Source organism: Phyllostomus discolor, chromosome 2 (assembly GCF_004126475.2).
Source record: "Phyllostomus discolor isolate MPI-MPIP mPhyDis1 chromosome 2, mPhyDis1.pri.v3, whole genome shotgun sequence".
NCBI classification, from domain to species: domain Eukaryota; kingdom Metazoa; phylum Chordata; class Mammalia; order Chiroptera; family Phyllostomidae; genus Phyllostomus; species Phyllostomus discolor.
In genome coordinates this window covers 163,004,768-163,014,008 of record NC_040904.2, presented here as the reverse complement: position 1 = coordinate 163,014,008, position 9,241 = coordinate 163,004,768, and positions in this window count along the sequence as shown.

Sequence of the window (9,241 nt, the reverse complement as noted above, 5' to 3'; positions counted from 1 at the left end):
TTGGGCCCCATTTTGGTCACATGTCAAATGAACTTTTTGCACTGGATGGTCCCTCTGTAATCTTGGTGAGCCTGCCTGTATATATGCAGGGGAGAGAGGAGTAAAGAAAATGTCTTGTCCTTTCCGGGAAGGGTATCTTCATTTTCCTCCTTGGTGAAGAAAAATCTTCCTCCTTTTCCATCCTTATCTCCATCCCTGCTCCAGAGAACTACCATCCAGGCCAAGGGCTTTCCCCCTACCAGAAGGGGTTGGAGTAGTCTGTAATGAGCTTGGCATGAGTTCTGCAAGTGCTAGGGGAGCCAGAGAAAGAATCTCACTCTTGAAAGAGAAGGGAACATTTCCTACTAGGATAAGTGGACTTGAAGTTTGCAGTGTACTTCACTGAACTCAGACACACAAAGAGATTAATTGGCAAAGTGGGAGAGCTTGCCTTGGGATGGCTGTGTGTCCACGTGTTGGGCCTGCACTTCCACACCCAGTTCAAGTGCTGGGGGTGGGGGAAACTGCCCAGGTAGAGCCAATTAGATAACCCCTTTGTTTCCCAAAAGTGGGATGGGGCAGGTTACTAAGGTCAGCCAGGTCTTCCAAGGGCAGGGCAAGCCTTAAGGATGAATTAACAGACCCTCAGTCCAGCTGGAAAGCCACATCCCTGTTAACTTTACAATTCCGCACCCCCCACCCCCACCCTTAGGGGGCCTCAGTCCTGTACTTCCCAGCATTGCTCTTTTAGCTATCCTCCAAGTTTCTTGAGCCCCTTCCTTCCTTCCTTCCCTCCTTCCTTTCCTTCCTTCCTTCCTTTCCTCCCTCCCTCCCTCTCCTCTCTTCTCTTTTCTTTTCTCCCCCTCCCCTCCTCCACCTACTTCCTCCCTCCATCTAGTCCCAGCTGGGTTCTTGTACCATCTTTGTATCCCAGAGGCTTTGTTCTGAGACCTTTAGGCAAGCTAACATAAGTTGCCCTCTGGAGTTCATTATGTGGATGCAAACATTGGGATTGGAAGTAAGAGGAAAATGGGCAGTAAGCTTTGCTGATCTGGTATGGGATGAACCAACTTATTTTCTGTATCAGTCATGATTATTACCATCACATTCCCAGAACTCATTCCAGAAAATCCTTCCACACCTCCAGCCATCTACTGGCCTGCCCATGCCCATGGGGGTGGAGTTGCTGGTGCCCCTAAGGCCTTTGCTCTCCCAGGGTCAGTGAGGGTCTACAGAAGCTCACCTTGGTGCAGGAAGGTGAGGTTAGTGATGCAAAGTCAGTGCCTCAAACTATTAAGTAAAGCCTATTTCCCTATTCCTGATGTATTTAGGGGTTGTCTTGCCTTTGGATGGAGAGGCTGGTTGACTCTGGCTCTTGGCCATCTCTCCAAGAAACAGCCCTGACTAGCCAGGCCCTCGGCCATCCATATCTGCTCAGCAAAGAAGGGAGGTTGCTCACTCCAGGCCTTAGTGGATGGAGCAGATGCAGACTGTCTGCCCAGAGGTGCTCTCCTGCCCCTCTCTGCCTGGCTTGGCTGGGAGAAGGAAACCCAATTCACTTCGTGGGGCCCGGAATCCCAGCACAGAGCCAGCAGCTGCAGTTGCCTCCTGGATCCTGACATGGGAAGCAGCTTTGGCCTTTGAGTTCTCATCGACGCCTCGGCCTTTTCTTCTCTGTTCAGTTTGCTATTGTGTTTTTCTTCCTCATTTAGGGGTGGTGGGGACCAGGAAAATGAAATGTTTCTCTCCATGCCCCTAGTCCTTCCCCATGGCCACGCCAAACTTTAAATGCTGATGGTAAGGACATGCAGCTTCCAGCCCTGCTCATAAGCTGCTCAGAACAAACTCAAATTCTCTTCTGGGCAAGGAGGAAGGGCAGTTGCTCCTTCTTCAGGCTTCCCTTGCTCATTGATCCATTCTGAGGGCATTTAGAGGTCAAAACTGAGACCAGATTGCTTCAGTTGGTATAAAATTAGCATTTTTTAAATCACACCAAAAGCCCAAATTTCTCACATCAGGAACAGGCGTTCTTCTCCCAGACCTGTACCTCTTCTCTGGCCTCTCGAACCAGTGATGTTGTAAAGGTTTGTTGAGACAGAGGACTAGAAGGGGAAAAGGCAATTTGCTCCATCAAGAAGTCAGTAGCTTCAGCTGTTCATGCCACCAGTATTTATTTAGTATGTGCTATGTGCAAAGCATTGCCTCTACCTCAGTTTGTCATGACTGTCAAAAAAGATTCTTACAAGTGTAAGTCTTCAATGAATATGAACAAATATATAAATAAACAAATTGATGGAAAAGGAAGTTTGGATTCAGCTGATTTTGATTGCAGCCTTCCATGTGCCAGGTGTCAGAGACTCTGTCTTCCCAGATCCAGCTCCCAAGACCCAGTCACTTGAAAAACAGGACTGCCCTGGGGCTCCTGTGTTTTCCCTATTAGAGCAAAAGACACGCACTGGGATCAGCAGACAGGGAAGCCTTAAAGTAAAGGGTTTGGGATCCGAAAGTGCCTCCCCATCTTTGAGGTGAGCATTGCATTCTCAGTGCGGTGGGGGGTCGGGAGATGACAGGCTTCTCTGGGTTTCTGAGCAGCCTTTGAGTTTACCTTAGTGTAATCACATGCCTGAAGGTGACAGCAAGGGTGTGTGTGTGCAAGTGAGCTGAAGGGGGGTGGACAAGTGTTCCTGCCCCAGACTTGTGTGCACTGGGCCCAGATGACTGCACAGGAGCAGGTGCATGTGTGTGTTGGGGGGGCTGCATGCAGATCTGAACATATGTCTGCATACATGACCTTCCATGCATGCAAGAGTATATGTACCCGCTGAATTATTATAAAATTACACTGACCCTTACAGAAAATCCATACTGGCCTCAGCCTTTCTCCCCTGACCTCTCGACCTCTGGGGTGCCTGAGGAAAGAGCTGACCCGGTCACTGCCTCCCCCTAGTCAATGAGTCTCTCTCCATTAGCATAAAACATGAATCTGCTGGCAGCTTGACAAATTATAACTAGCAGCCAGAGTTTTGCCAACTGGCTGGCTTGGGCGCTGTCTATTTATCATTGAAAATGGTAAATCATAAGAATCCAGATGACTTAATTATTCAAATCCACCCAGGACCCAGAGAAGCTGCAGTCCTGTCAATCTCAGCCCTGGGCTCAGACAGAGGGCAGGGGGAGAATGCTGCTAGCATGGGAGCCGGGAGAGGCGGTTTCCATCACCACCCTTCTCCTCTGCATGGTGCAAGCAGGGGCTTTCTCCGCAGCCTTTTTTGCAGCCTTTTTTGCCTCGGAGCCTTCCTGCCCACCTTCCCAGGCAGAAGCCTGGCCAATTGTTTTGTTTGCTGACCCTCCTGAGGCTCTCTCTTCCCCACCTCCTGCTGCCTGCCACCACTCCCCAAGCTCACACAGTGTTCCTCAGCCTTCTTTGTGTGGCTCTGTTCGCTTGTTCTCTATTTCTGTTTCAGTGCTTTCATTTTTATTTCTTCTCTTTCTCCTATTTTTACTACTTCTTCTCTCCCCTCTTCCTACAGATGGACACTGACCCCTCCCCACACACACAGATGACCTCTCTGATGGAGGTTTGCCTGCGCTTCTGGCCCTTTGTTCCCATTGTCCCAGAGGTGCCCTGCACAGAATCCCCCCCACACACATGCTACACCCCTTCACATAGTGCACAGGGCCCAGAAGGTCTGAGTTCTCCCCACCTTGAAGCCACATGAAAGCACAGATGTCAATGGATAATCTTGGGTTTGTTCTGCCTTCACTACCTCCCCCCCTCCCCGGCATACATAAAACCTTTCTGTCCCTTTCTTCTGTAGCTTTCCAGATACCACTGTGCACAGCTTGGGAGGCAGCAGACAGGCTGTCAGAGATGTCCCTCAGCAGGAGGCAGGACTGTGTCCCACGGAGTCCCATCCTGGGGTTATCGCCTCACGCCTAGCATGGAACCACCTTGAGACTTCCTAGCAGGGGGATCTCATTCAATGTGAGTTCTATCAGGAAAAAATAAGAAAGCCTGTTTACAAAACAAATCCTAAATTCAAAGGTCTACACACTGAGCTTCTGGGGCACTTTGATCCCTGGGTCCTTTTATCTTTGTGTCCTTCAGAATCCAATTTAAATCTGTGCTACTGTTTCTTTCAGTTCTGAGCCCCAAGGAGAGTTTATGCTCTTCTCAGACCCCCGAGAGGGTGGGCCCACACACTCACCAATGCTGGTGTTGCACTCACGCTAGAGGAGAAAGTGGGCAGTGAGGAGGGTCACCAGAGCCCCTCCCTTTGAATGGAATCCTGGCTTATTCTTCTGGGGGCTTGTTCAGCCTGCGAGGCCCCGGAGCCCTGTTCCTCAGAGGCTGCTCAGAGCCCACTACTGTGTGTGCAGGTGGCTGTCAGTTTGGTTCTAAGTAGCTATGTCACTGTGTCTGTGTGTGTATCTGAACACTTTCAGGAATCCTTGTGCTGGAACAACAAGTGACAATGTCCCCACCAACAGGACACCTGAGGAAACAGTTCTCTCACTCCCTGCAATTTCAAGGCCTCCAAGTAACATTGCTCTCAATAAAATACTGGTCTTGTCATGTCATAAAACTCTAAAGAAGGGGCTACTTGTTTCTGCTGCTGAAAGTAAGTTCTTCCTAGAGTCTAGCCTTTTCTTCCTTTCAGGGTAGAGTATGGGAGTGGTCAGAAATCTTGGAAGGGGACACCGCCCTCCTCCAAAGGAACACATATGACATTATATGGGACCCCTCCACACCTGGTCACATCCCCACTGCTAAACACTGTACCCTCCCCCTGCGCAACTTTCTGAGCCAGGTTGATATTTGACAACAAGGGCAGTGGCCAGGGGTGAAGCAGGAGCGGAAAGGATCAAGATTCAAAAGCAGGCCAGCAGCTGGGCGGCAGGGAGATCAATAAGGGAGATAGATTGGAGACAGGTTTCTCCAGACTTCTTTTTTTTTCTGCTGGCTCAGCGCCCCTGGCCCATCTCCTAAAAGCAGGTGGGGGACAGAGCCCAGCCCTGGCCTCTCTCTGCCCTTCTAACTCAAACAGGTTCCTAATCCCTGGGTAGAGGGTAAACAGCCTCCAAGCACGCCAGGATTAACTGCAGAAATGCCGCTAATGTATTTCTGGCACTTTCCCTGCCCCCACTCCCACGCTGTGTTACTAATTAGCCCGACAGCCTGGGAGAAGCTTGAAGGGGAAGCTGAGAAAGCCTTTGTGCAGGCCCTGCAAGCCCAGGTCTGAGCTCTGGTTAGTGTCTGTGGTGCTAAACCAGCTGAGGGTGGCAGAGCATTTCCCGCCCCCTTCCCCACACTCCCTGATGCCTGAATCGGCTCAAAGGCAGACAGCATTTTTTTTCTCTGCACCCTCTGAATCCACCCGTCTCCCCTTGGCTGTTCACAGCTGGGGGCCAGGTGGGAGACAAGAGGGAGAGTGAAATTGGCTCCGGAAATCAAACGACCCAATAAAAAATTAATTGTCTAATTAAAACCATGAGGAAGCCCCTTGCCAGAGTTTGGCTCAGAGTCATCAGGGCTATAAAGGGTGGGAAAATGAGTCTCAGCTCCTAATAAATTCCTGATTTGCAGCTTGGTCTATCGGAGAAGAAGCACTGAGCGTTCTGCCTGGCTAGGCCTCCTGGAGGTCATTCCAGCCCTCCTTTGCCCTGAGCCCAGGTGATCACACTGACCTCCCCCCCCCCTCCACCACACACTCAGAACTCAAGTGCAGAGATGGAGGAGTCTCCAAAATAGAAAGACCACTGCTCAAGGCAGGCAAGTATTCCTGAGCTGACCCTCAGTCTCCCTGATCTGTTACTCACCCATCTCTTCCTGGTCTTCCCTCAGGAAAGGAAATTTCTGGAAACTTCTTCCAATGGATGGTTCTTCATTTAGGTTAACTAATAATTGTTGTAAACAGATTTGCTGTGTAGATTCATTTTGACCTCATCCCCTCCATTTTTGTGAAAAATACACTTTAACACAAATCATGAGCTAGCAGTTTCTTTCTCTTAGACCTTAGTGATGATTTTTGCAGGTGAATGACAGGGAGTCAAGATAAGACAGGAATCTTCCCTAAAGAAGGACTGTGTACACACTGTCCAGTTGACCAGATCCCCTTGAAGAATGAACACAGAGCTGGCCCAGGGAGAAGTGCAGAGTTAAGCAACTCTCCAGTGTAGACGGAGCTCTAAACTTTCACCCTGGATAATTGTACTAATTCTTCACCTGGGTCTGCCCCGTGCCTCTATTTCCTCCCTTCCTTCGCAAAAGCAAGTGCATTCTACATTGTCAGAAGCATTAATTCCTAATAGCAGCAAGAGGAGGAGGAAGTTATCAGCATATAGCCTTCAACATCATAATACATTATTTTATCACAAAGAATACAATATGGGCTATATATCCGTGATGAGCTTCTTTAAACAAAAATGGGAGAACAAACCAGGGCTGTCCTTCAAAACAATGTCACGTCAGGAGGATACACACTTTCCCCTTATTTACCTCTATTGATTAAAGCATTTCTACAAAGTCTTCCTCAGAAATGGACTTGATCGCTATCTTAAAAAATAGTCAAGATATCCATTGTTAACTATGAATTATTTTTTGACTGATTCACACAAAGCAAAGGATGAAGGTTTGTCACCAATAAGAGCATTTAAAAACTGAGTCATACACTCTGAAGACTATTCCAAAAGAGAAGCTACAAAAACGTGTATCGCTGCAGCCCTGTGCAGTGAGGGATCTCCCCGCAAAGTGACTGCGGGAAGGCAGCAGTGCCTGTTCAGATGCATTCTCTGAAGCCACATCTGGAGTGTATTATTTATCACTCCTGATGATCCTTCTTTCATTCATCTGGTTGTTATTTTTCATCCTAAACAGTGAACTGAGCTTTCCCTAAGAAGGAGAAAAAGGGAAGGAAACGAATTCCTGACCCCCCCATTCTGGGTCAGGCTTCTATTTCAGATTTCAGCAAATTCCCATGCCGCTCCATCTCCAAGAACCCCAAATCTAGAGACTAGAATGTAGAAACTGATTCTCATTTCCTCATAGTAACTACAAATCTACTAAGTGCCTGCCCTCCTTGGTGCCCAGTCTGGGGATTTAAGGCAGTATTCCTTCCTTGATGGATGGAATGTGTCCTTTCTTTTTCCTGCTACCTAGTCTAAGTCTGCATACGGCTCTCTTGTCCTGTGGTTCCAGAACAACCCCACTTCTCATGAGGACTTGACTTTGGAGGTAATTTTGTCCACCTCTCTGTCTCTGGGCAAAGCCTCACCTGAATATTCCTGGTTCTCAGGTTGGGCTGGCAAACACAACCTATCCCCAAAAGGGCTTGATGGCAGTCTACTGTCACACAGCTGGGGGGGTGGGGGATGCCATGCACGTTGAATTCTATGTGAATGGCACCACCTAGAGTTGTGCTCTAGGTGTGCAGTGAATAGTGGTTCCCAGAACTGAGCATTGCTGCCACCCTGCAGCCCAGAGATGCCTGGTGATTTAGTCAGCCTCACACAGCATTCAAGGATGAAAAAGCTAAGTTTTGACAACTAAAGTGTCAACACCTCAGCTCCTGAGAAAGGGTTCAAAGTGTATATCCCCCCCCCCCCACCCACCCACTGACAGCTGGGAGATCTAGGATCAGCACACAGCTCACCAATCTCCTCTCCAACAACTTCAAAGGCAGCTCCCTGGGGGGGGGGGGGCCTGGGGGCATGGAGCCAGGCAGATCTGACCTGAGCTTGGTGTCAGGTGATGTTGCTGGAGCACAGGTCAGCCTGGGCCTAGAAATCACAGTGAGACATATGATCCCATCTGGCCTAGAGTATGGGGGGAGATGGGAGTGGGTAATGGCAGGGTGGGCCCAATCCTGAAAGTACAGCGTGAATGGTCATCATTGCCAGGGCCCCTCCTGGATACAAGGCTGGCCAGGCTCACACTTGGGCCCTCACCTGCAGGCAAAGTAATTTTAGCCTCCTCAGCCTCTACCAAGTCTATCCTAGCTGGATATTGGCCTTCATCCTCTGCCCAACTCTTCCCTTCTCTCCTTTCAACCTCTTTCATACTTTCTTCTCCCAAAGAGTCTTTCTGAATGAAACCCACTGGCCTCTGCCATTTCTACATCATCCCCCTCAAGACTGCTCTCAGCCTATAGCATCATTCATGCCACCTGGTGTCCTCACCTCACCAGGACAGGGGCTCATTCATGGGTCTTATTCACCTCATCATGCCAGGACATCCCCAACTCAACAGCTCCTGGATGCTCAGCCATCAGAGCCCCGGGCAAACCACAATCCACGACATCAAAGACTGGGACACCAGCTATCAGAGGAGAGGGTCAGCCAGGCAACAGTCTTGTTGAACTCCTTGACTAAACTCTTCCTTTGTGCTGGGGCCATGTAAATAGTAGGGGTAAAAGAGTCTGGTCCCAAAGATTATAAGGTCTCATGTGACAAAACAACATCCATCCCAGATTTTTAAAATAATAATAAACCTGACCATGAATGTGAACCTTATGGACAATACACTTCAGAAGTGGGAGAAACTGCTGCCAACTATAGACCTCCCAAAAGACTCCCAGAGAAGGTCACCTAGGAGTTGCCCTTGCAGCCCGAGAGACCTGCAGTCTGCTGAGGACTCATCATCTGGGTCGTCCTTTGTTCGCCCAGAACGTTGGCCATGAGAGAATAAGCTCCAGCTGGGAGATGGAGCAGGGAGCATGGCTGAGCACCCACTCTCTGCCAGGCACTGTGTCAGCACTAGGAATGCAGGAAGAGTAGGGGAGTCCATGCCTTCAAGGCGCTGGCAGTCTAGACAGGGAAAGAACCCATAAACAGATCACTGTAAAGCAGTGCGGGATGAACCAACACTGGAGGTACACCCAGGCAACACAGAACACCATGCATACCCACAAACCTCTCTGGGGAAAGGGAAGAGGGACAGGAAGGCATCCTAAAGGGCAGGGGAGCTAACATAAACTGTAGTAAGTAAATGGTACCTCTTCTCATACCTCACCCAATGGAAGGTCAACTTTCATGTCAAAAATAAACCACTGGCTTCTTAAACCAAGCTCACAGTGAGGTGTCAATATGCCAGCACTCTCTCTCACCCACTCCCCAGGTAGATTACTCAAATCTAAACTGGGATTCCAGCTGGCTCTGGGCGCCTCCTTACCCCATCCAACACACAGTCCATGCTACCTGCTAGCACAATGTGCTCTCTGACCCCTAGACCTGGAAGGAGCCTGGGAAGCAGGGAGGGAAGAGT